Consider the following 10,138-nt stretch of genomic DNA (forward strand, 5'->3'; position numbering starts at 1 on the left):
TTTTTTTTTTATATATATAATATATTATATTTTTTAATACTTTAAATAAAGAAATATTATTATAAAATATTGTTATAACATGATAAAAATCAACATTTAAATAAAAAATAATAAAATACTTGACATGTAAATGTAATGTTGACAAAATAAAAAATAAAGCTTCGAAATAAATTCAGGTGTTACTATACCTTAATATAATAAAAATCAACCTTTTAATAAATAATAATAAACATCAGCTTTTTAATAAAAAATAATAAAATAGTCAACATATGTAAATTTTAAGTTGAATAAAAATAAAATCAAATATATTATGAAGACTATTGTTATGCAAGCGGGTCATCATAATTAAACATGGAAAACTGTGAATCTGAAGATCTAGAGTACATACTACCTGACGGGGAAGGTTGAATAGAACCTAATGTTTGAAAATGTTGTTGAGTAAAATGTGGAGCATGAACATTTGGCAATTGGTCAACAATATTTGGATTCATAGGTTGTTCGTATAATAAATACTTTTCTTCTAGTTCTGTCATCAATGAAAATATTTTTCTTTTAGCTTCGAGTTTTCCTCTGGTAGGTAATTTTTTAGCTGTCACAGCCATACTTTTAAAAAATAAATCCAATTCATCCACATTGTCTTCCTTTTTATCTAAAATTTCTTTATTTTGATCCATAATTTGCTTAATGAGGGAATATCGTTCTTCTGAATTATTCATTAATAAATTAGCAACACTTTTTGATTTAGAAAATCCGCGCTTTCTAGTTGAAGTTTCAGCTGGTAAATCGTTAGTTGCTTCACATGGTGATGTATTATCTCTTTCCTCATCGAGAGAAACGTCCATATTTTCTTTCATTGTCAAGTTACAAGTCGATCTAAATATATTAATGATTTATTGTTTATGAACATTTTTAAATTATACCTAATGAAAATTATTTATGGTTATTCAATTAAAAAAAAAAGCGTGGTCAAGTGGGTACCACTCTGCTGTAGGTATATTAGGTGCCATGCCGTATGGATCACTATTATATATAGGAGTGTTAAATTTGAATCCTATGATAAGTATTATTGTATACAAAAAACGATTCTAAACGGTGAATGATTTGTCAGCCTAGAATATAATATATGAAATTATATTATATTTTAAATTGGGCGGTGATAAAAGTGGTTTATGTTTCAAGTTTCTCCAAACATTAATTTTTAACTATAGCAAAAATCTAAAATTATTTTATAGTAAATCGTTGTTTTACGAGTGAATTTTGGATTTCGTAAAAATTTAAGCTAAAGATAAAATTGTTTCAATCGGCCAATGTTAAAGTTCTTTTATAATTTTTGTGAGCCAAGCTTATGGAAAATCTTGTATTACATTTTCAACTCTTAGCTACTTGTACAAAATTTTTTCAAAAATATTTTAACTACAAAATAATTTTCAAATATTCATGATGATTTTGACGAATTTTGTTAATATTTGAACTTCAAACAGTTCAAACGCTATACAAAAATATTATGCCTATATTTTCTTATAATTTTTGAATCACTATAAGACTAACTGATGAGGAACTTTATATTAAATTTTCTTAATTTTCTTAAATTATTTCGTAAAAATTTAAACTTTAAATGCTTAAAAAAAAAGACATTGTATCCAACGATTTTCGATTTTTTTTTAACTACAATAAGAACAACTTTATAACGTTGTATTAAATTTTCAAGTGTTTTTGTTTTTCAACATTTTCTTATCGACACTTCACGAAAAAATCATTAAAAAAATCGAAAATTTCAGTTGTCTATATAATATAGGTATAAAATATAAATAACTAAAAAAAAAGCCAAAATATTTTGAAAATTTAACTGTATATAGATAACTCTAATATAAACATTTGGTGAAAATGTTGAGTATTGTAATCAAATATCTAGTGATGTAAAACGGAAACAAAAAAAAACACTCATCAATGTTACAATTTTTTTTAGTTTTAACTAATACCTCCTATTACAATGACCCACTTTTCAGCTACTGTACAGTAGAGCGGTACCCATTTATTGCCTTTTTCATAACAAAAATAAAGGTAATTCTAATTTTAATACATACTCTCTTTCACATTCAACTTGATCCAAAAAAGTGAGATGTGTAGCCAATGACCATTTTTTTTTGGTTGATGCTGCCGATCCAGTCCCAGGTTTTCGTTTATTACGCGAATATGAATCCCTAATGTTTTTCCACCTCTTTTTAGTATCATCTGCTATAAATTTATATTTGGTTCAATGGAAATTATTTAAGTATTGTATTAATGTATTATATATAATTATATTTACTAGATTTTCCAATTTTCGTGGCTATATCTTTCCATATATTATCTTTAATGATAATATTTTTATAATCTGAAGCTGCCATATCATACAGAACTCGGTTATTTTGTACTTCATGTACTAAAATTTCGTCATCAGACGGCGAAAAAACTAATTTCGACATGGTGTCGTCGTGATGTGTCGCGCGCCTACTGCTCTATGAGTAGTAGTGTCGTCGGTCGCGGCGACCAAAAGTTGGCATTTCGCGACCTGTCGCGTCTTGCTGACCAGATAATACAATTTCTGTATAAACACATATTGACGACATGTCGCTACGACCGGTCGCCGCGACATGTCGCGCCTTGCAGACCGTACCTTTATCCTAAACTAATACTTCCATAGAGATGGGCATTTCGTTAGTGAATCGGTTTGTCGTTGACAGATCAGCAATATTGTAAGCGATTGACGACGGTAACGATGAACACGATTAGAACCATGCCTACACCTTTTCTCGATTTTGTACGTCATATAGTCCTGGTTTGGTAGGAGGGGTACGAGAGCGTGAGTCTTGTAGACGACGGCTACAACAATATATTATTATTACCGGCTCATTACGTATTCTATACACTAGGCGGTGGCTAAGAAGGGGTTCGATCGTATTTCCCTTTGTATTATTGTTAGTGGTTGGCATCTGTCCTGGTTCCTTTTCTGTATACGTACGTCTAAGACTATTTATATTTATTATTTAGGTGCTGCTAAAAAGTTTCGTTTCGAAAACTTTAACCAGCTCTCGGAATAATCAATTCTATACCGACGACGACGACGACGACACCGCGCGGTCGACCGCGGTGTGTTATTGCACGTACCTACATAATAATATAATACCTATAGCCATAATATTGGTATTATATAGCATTAGTGTTGTCGTGAGTGTGTGCGTGCGTCGCGCCGCATTTGTTTGCATAATATAAATTTACTTGGCTATATAGTATAATATACTATATTACTATGTATATACGCACGCACGCGATTGTCGGCGTTTGTCGATCGTCCGCCGCGTAGGTGTGAGCTATATATAGTACGTGTGCGTTGAATAACACGTCATACATTTCCAGCACACGATATAAAATATCGCTTGTACATGTTGCAGACAGTTGGAGATCACGTATTCAAAGACTTTTTAACGTTTTTCCAGTTAAAATACGCACGGGCGCGCAACGAAAGAACAATATCTACCGCGGTAGTAGGCCTATATATATATATATACTACCTTATTGTGACTATTTATATATGTATTGATCGACAGTACGTTTTTATACAACGACTCCTGTTTCCAGTGTAGTACGTAAATACCTATTTATGAGATATATTTGAGACGGTCGGATCCATTATTATTGTAGACCCCGAATAAATATCATTTAGTGTTTATTATATTTATATCGGTTGAATTGTTAAAAATAATTCCCTTCGTATCTACCTATATTTGATTGTTTGGATTTATAGGCATATATACATGCATTGATTTTATACAATTGTACAGATGATCCATATATCGTATTTTATACCAACCCTTATCATAAAATGTACATTATAAATGTAATACCATGGTATCTACTATAGTGTACCGAGAACGGTTGAAAATAGGTACTATACTAAAACTAAAATTGAGATGTATTAGTAAACTATAGTATATGACATGACGTTTATTATACATTTTTATATTACGTCTAAAGTATACAGTTCATAATAATTGAAATCAGAAATAGTAATTACATAAACAGGAATATTATGAGTTGTTCAAATCTTAAGCTAGATATTATTGAAAGTTTAATCGATTTTTGTCGGAACCATCAAGTCGTTAAAATACATAATTTTAAAATTATCATAACTTGCTTTTTAAAATTGAAATAAATGAAATATCCTACAAAAAGCGTCCTATAATTAATATTATTATCTTTAAATTTTGTTGTACAGGTCAATTCGCTCTATTTAATATTGAAAATAATAGCTTAAAATTGTTATATTATGCTTTATTATAAGACAGAAATAACATAATACGCATACCTACTTACGTTGCGTATCATATATACAAAAATAAAGTGGTAACTAGATCCAAACTTTTAACAGAAGGCAGAAACCACCCATTAAGTTGAATATTAAAGCATTTTTACGGCACAAAAAGTGACAACAAACGTGAAAAAAAGAAAAATGTATATCGTTCTAAAACCAATATACATTCATAAGTCATCCACTCTGCTCAGAATCTTAAATAGTACACGATTATTGTAAAAAACAGCAGTAACTTTTAGAGTGCCTACACGCACCAAAATGGCAATTACTCCCTTATTGTCTATAAACCCTAACAGGTATAAAATTAAAAATTTAACTCATATAATTCGATCAATTACCGTCAACATTTCTAAGTGCACACACATGTGTGCAACATTGCAGCAGAAATTATTATTTTTTATTATACAAAGCATAAGCATATTAATAAATACTATATTTTTTTTCTTTGAAAATAACGTGTCTCTTGAATCTGATCGGAAAACGAATTTTTTTTCGCAATGAGATTAACGCAGGTATAGTATAAAATACATATATTTAATATATCTACGATCATATTATGAGGTCATTGCAGTATAATATAATATAATATTACAATATTTGTCATGTGGGAGTCGCCGAGCAAACTTTTCAGTATACCGTTAAACATTTACTACAATAACTGCTGCTGCGACTGCTGTCTCCCTCGCATTTCTCTCTTTCACTCACTCTCTCGCCCTTTCTCTCTCTCTTTCTCTCCTCTCTCTCTCTCTCACACACGCACACACAGATATACTCACTCCCTATAGTTCACTTTGTCTGCACTCTCCCCATTCCTTTCACTCGGGCGTTTGATATATATATATTGTTATATTTGGTGACGAGGTAAAAATGTTTAATAAATCGAAACTTTTACCACGCCGTCGAGATTACAACAACTATATATAAATATGTCGGTGCACGCGTGAGCTAAAAGAAACCTGCAAAGTGCCCAATCGTTTTTTTCGTTCATTTCGACTGTTATCGACGCGCTGTTACGGGAGAAGGTAAAAAAAAAAAAAACCGTAGCGTACGATAAATTATTACGTATTATTATATTATAATCGGCGCCACCGAGTGTATACGCGTATTGCGCGCGCGGTGTTTGATTTACGATGGTCCGACGCGCGCAGTGTTATTTTCTCTAACGTATAATATACAATAAACATATTATGCGCGCACTGTAGCCCCGTCGAGTGCCGCCGTAACAAATACTACGTATACAGAACCGAATGATTTGTTATATTCACATGCGGTTACGTAAAGGATTCGTATTTGGTATGTGTTTTTCACGTTACGGAGTTTGGAAGTTTTTTGAATTTGGAAAATAAAAAAAAGATGAACTGACAAAATCTGGAGTCGTGGAAAAATCGGTGACCTTATATAAATATAACGTATCATATTATACTGTGATGTAATATTATTGTAATACAGTTGTCTATGTTCTAATCTCTATTAACGAAAAAAACGATGATCGTCTGCAAGTATATAATATTATTTGATTAGTTTTGAATTTTTTATGATTAGCCCTGCAAAACCGTTGACAGTGTGTATGGATTTTATTCACATATATAAATATATAATATATTGAATACGCATCAATTGCCGGTTTACGTTCGCGGATGGTGTGCGATAAATAATTAAAGATATCGCGGCGATGACGGTTTGACTGTACATTTGATGTCGCATATTATTTTTCAACGATATGAGATCATCTCATCGTACATGTACTCATAGTTTCACACAATTCGTATGACATGGTCATGATTTTATATCATAATGTTAGCAATCCTATACGGTATTCCCCGTGACAAATTAAATGACGCTAGTGGATTTACTCTGTTTTAAATTCCGTTAAATCTAAACTACACATATTTATGACACGTAGTCATTGGGGGGTGTTTATAATCAATTGTTAAATATATTTCTAAAAATGCACCCATTTATGATAACAATTTTATTTTCAGTAACCAATGGCAAATACTTAACATGCAAGTAAAAAGATATTCGTTCTTCGAAAACCAACAAATCTCTGCTACGCGAGCTCCTCTTTAAAATGCAAAACGTATCGGTGTACATGAGTATGAGATTACCTATGTGTACCAAGTTTCAGAACCATGTGTGCGATAACTTTGTTGACAATGGATGCTTATATACACACATAAACATTGTTGTTTATCAATATACCTATAGATTAGGGGTCAGCAACCTTTTTGGTGTTAAGGGCCAAAAACTAAAATTAAATTTTTTCAAGGGCCACGATTTGAATATATTTTATTTTATTTAAACAAAAGTTTATAAATATATCAAATTTAGTTTAAGTTCATCACTGTATGGTATATTAATTGAACAAGGTGTATATTAACAAAGTTTTAATAATAATACATAATGATGATAAAAAAAAAAAAAAAAAGTAAAAAGTAGAAATTAATAGGATTTTTGTATTTGAATAGCATCAATCAGTCGGTTGATCTTAGGTTTGATTTTAGGTGTAAAAATTCTCAATATTGCATGCAAGTGGTCATCAGTTAATCGCGAAGCATATTTGCTTTTTCGATATTTCACCAGAGAAAAAGTTTGCTCGCAAATATACGTACTTCCAAACACGGTTAACACTTTTTACAGATTTTGTTTCACAGTGACTTGAATAAAACTGAATTAAGTTGTGGCTATCATGAAAAGCAGTTTTAAGACTTTCGTCACTGTATAGCTAAATAATTTCCATTTGTAAATAGCTTTCAATGTCATCAATATCAACTATAAACGGGTTTTGAAATAATTTAATTTTGAAGTCTATTAAATAAAAGTCAGAAAATCTGGTTGAAAATTAATTTTGTAACTTTTCAATAATATTCAAAAATTTTATTTTCACTTCTTCCCAGTTACATTGTTGAAATGTCTCCATGGATTTTTTACAACAAACGAAATGATCTAATTTTTTTTCATCAATATGCTTGTAAAATAATTTTAATTTTACTGAAAATGATTTAACATCCGAGTACATATCAAGGAGTAATTTTTCTTTTCCTTGTAATTTTACATTTAAATCATTTAAAAATGTGGTAATGTCGGTTAAAAAAGCAAGATCAAGTATCCAATTTTTATCAAATAATTGCGGAATATTTTTTCCTTATTCATCCATAAATATATTTATTTCTTCCCTGAGAGTAAAAAAGCGTTTTAAAACTGCACCTCTACTTAATCAACGAACTTCAGTAAAATAAATAACATCACCATATTCAGCTTCAATTTCTTCAAAAAACTGTCGATGAGCCAACCCATTTTTTCGTATATAGTTTATGGTTGATACAACTGTATCCATGATATTTTTCCAAGCCAAAACTTTGCTACAAAGTGCCTCTTGGTGTATAATGCAATGAAAAATCATAGGCATTTCGAATTTACTATCAATTAGTTTAGTCTTAATCCTTCCAACAAAACCTTTATTTATGCCACTCATATTTTTCCTCCGTCAGTAGTAATACTTATTCATTTTTTTAACGATAACCCTGATTTTTTCAATAATACAGAAGTTAAACGAAATGTAGATAACGTATACAATGTTTTTATAAATACTATCTAATTTTGTTCGATAATTGGACCACAAGATTATCGTAAGAAATATTGGTTTTTATCTACAAACATAATGTGGTATAAAATATTTGTACGACTACGAGTTGGTTCTCAATTGTCGAATTGGTTCCCAGGTTGTCTACAGGTAACATACGAATTGGTTCCTGAAAGCTTTCATGATAAGAAAAATAAGTCGTATCATAGATTTAATATTCTAAGTATATTTAATCTATGACCGTTAATGTATAAATACTATTTATTATACTCGTATATTGTACAAATATGCATTAAAAAAGAAAAAAATGATCGAAAATGCTAAAACATAATATGCTCTAAAAATGAAAAAATATTGAAATATGCAAAAAAAAGCAAAAAAATGCAAAATAAAAATTTCACCTTTGAAGTCTCTGTTACATGAATCAAATTATAAAATTAGAAAGTATTGTCTAAGATTAACCAAAAAAAGATGCATTTTATATTGAAATACTGGCCTCACTTATAAGTAATTTTATTTGGGAACCAATTCGAACAGTTGTATACTTTAATGTAATTTTTTCGGGAACCAATTCGTACACTTTTATTTGACCCGAGAACCAATTCCGTACTGCCCAAATATTTTTATTACTAATTATAAATTGTCATCGCGGGCCACGGATTGCCGACCCCTGCTATAGATAATCGTATTATTATGGCTATTAATTCATTATGTCTGTAAAAGTTGTTTTCTCAAAATGGATAACATAATATATTTATGACAGGACGATAATATCGTTTGTTTCACTAATGCCGCGGTGTTTCCGACGATTCCGAATTTGTTTTTTTTTTTTTTTTTATCAAATCATCCCATGCTTTACGCACCACTCACGCCCGTTTTAACGATGTTTTTTTCGTTAGTCTCTCGTCGTTTTTTCAGCGTATTTCGCATGTAATATAATATAATACATATCGTGCGCATGTACCGTACAAACGTGCGGAACTGAAAAAAAGATTCGCTAAGATTTATTGACGAAAGACCTTCTTTTTTCTCAAAAAGATTAGACCGTTTCCCTCCGTCTTTTATGTTGGATATATATTATATATATATATATAATCTGTCTCTCTTTGTGCGCGCCTGCGGCAGCCTCGAATAATACGCTCGTCGTGCAGCCCTCGTACATATAATATATATTGGACAAAACGCGCATATACTGCAGGGATTAAACTAATACTATAGTGTCGAATGTGGGCCGTACATATGTATCACTCTCTATACATATATACGTATTTTTTTTTTTTACTCAGTACAGTGTGCAGCTATGCTTTGTCCGATCGACAATTTTTGGGTGACATTTATATAGTGCAGGCGTTTTTTTTTTTTTTTGTTTTACTTTATTCTCCGCGAATGACATTATCGGTTAGATAAGGATTGGTAATACTTCTAACATTTAAGCCACTCCGACCGTATGTTTATATGTAGGAAAAGGGTGTGGCAAGTTGACGAGTCAGGTGCAAGGCGACAAATTGCAGACTTTATTTCTCAACAATAATTATGCGATATTAATAATTGATTAGGGAAACAGGTGTGGAAAACGCGGAAATTAAGGTTTGCATATGGCTAGATTGATTATTTTTAATGATATATAAGTTTATAAATGAAAATATTTTATTTTTATAATGTGTATAAATTAATATTATCATATAGCCAATTGCAATAACATATTTTTGAATTTCAACAGTCAGTAAACAATCAATTTTACGCACAAAAACTATTATTCAATTTACATAAATAATATTAATACCTTTAATTTTAATGCGGTTACATTTATTAACTCGAACCTTATTAGTTATTTTTAATGGAATAATTCGTTTATACAAATAATATATGTATAAGGATTAAGGACAATTAGTATGATAATTGTAAAAAAAAAAGAAAATTAAATGTTTGAAAAATAAAAAATATCCATCGTAATAAATACAATTTATAGACTTTAATTGTTCTTGCATATATTTTATGCATAAGTATTCTTAATATTATAAGTAATACGCAAGTAGGTAAAATTAAACAAATTAAGACTGTGTAATTACTACAGCCGTTATTGTTGATGAAAATCATTATTCAAGTAGTTTTAAAAATTATTAATATTATTAAAACAATGTTAAGAATACTTGATATACAGAGTAAAAAATAATATATAAAGTTAAAGTTAGGTTCAAATAATA

The sequence above is a fragment of the Melanaphis sacchari genome, unplaced genomic scaffold (assembly GCF_002803265.2).
Source record: "Melanaphis sacchari strain LSU unplaced genomic scaffold, SCAv2.0 Contig33_pilon_pilon, whole genome shotgun sequence".
Classification (NCBI taxonomy): Eukaryota; Metazoa; Arthropoda; class Insecta; order Hemiptera; family Aphididae; genus Melanaphis; species Melanaphis sacchari.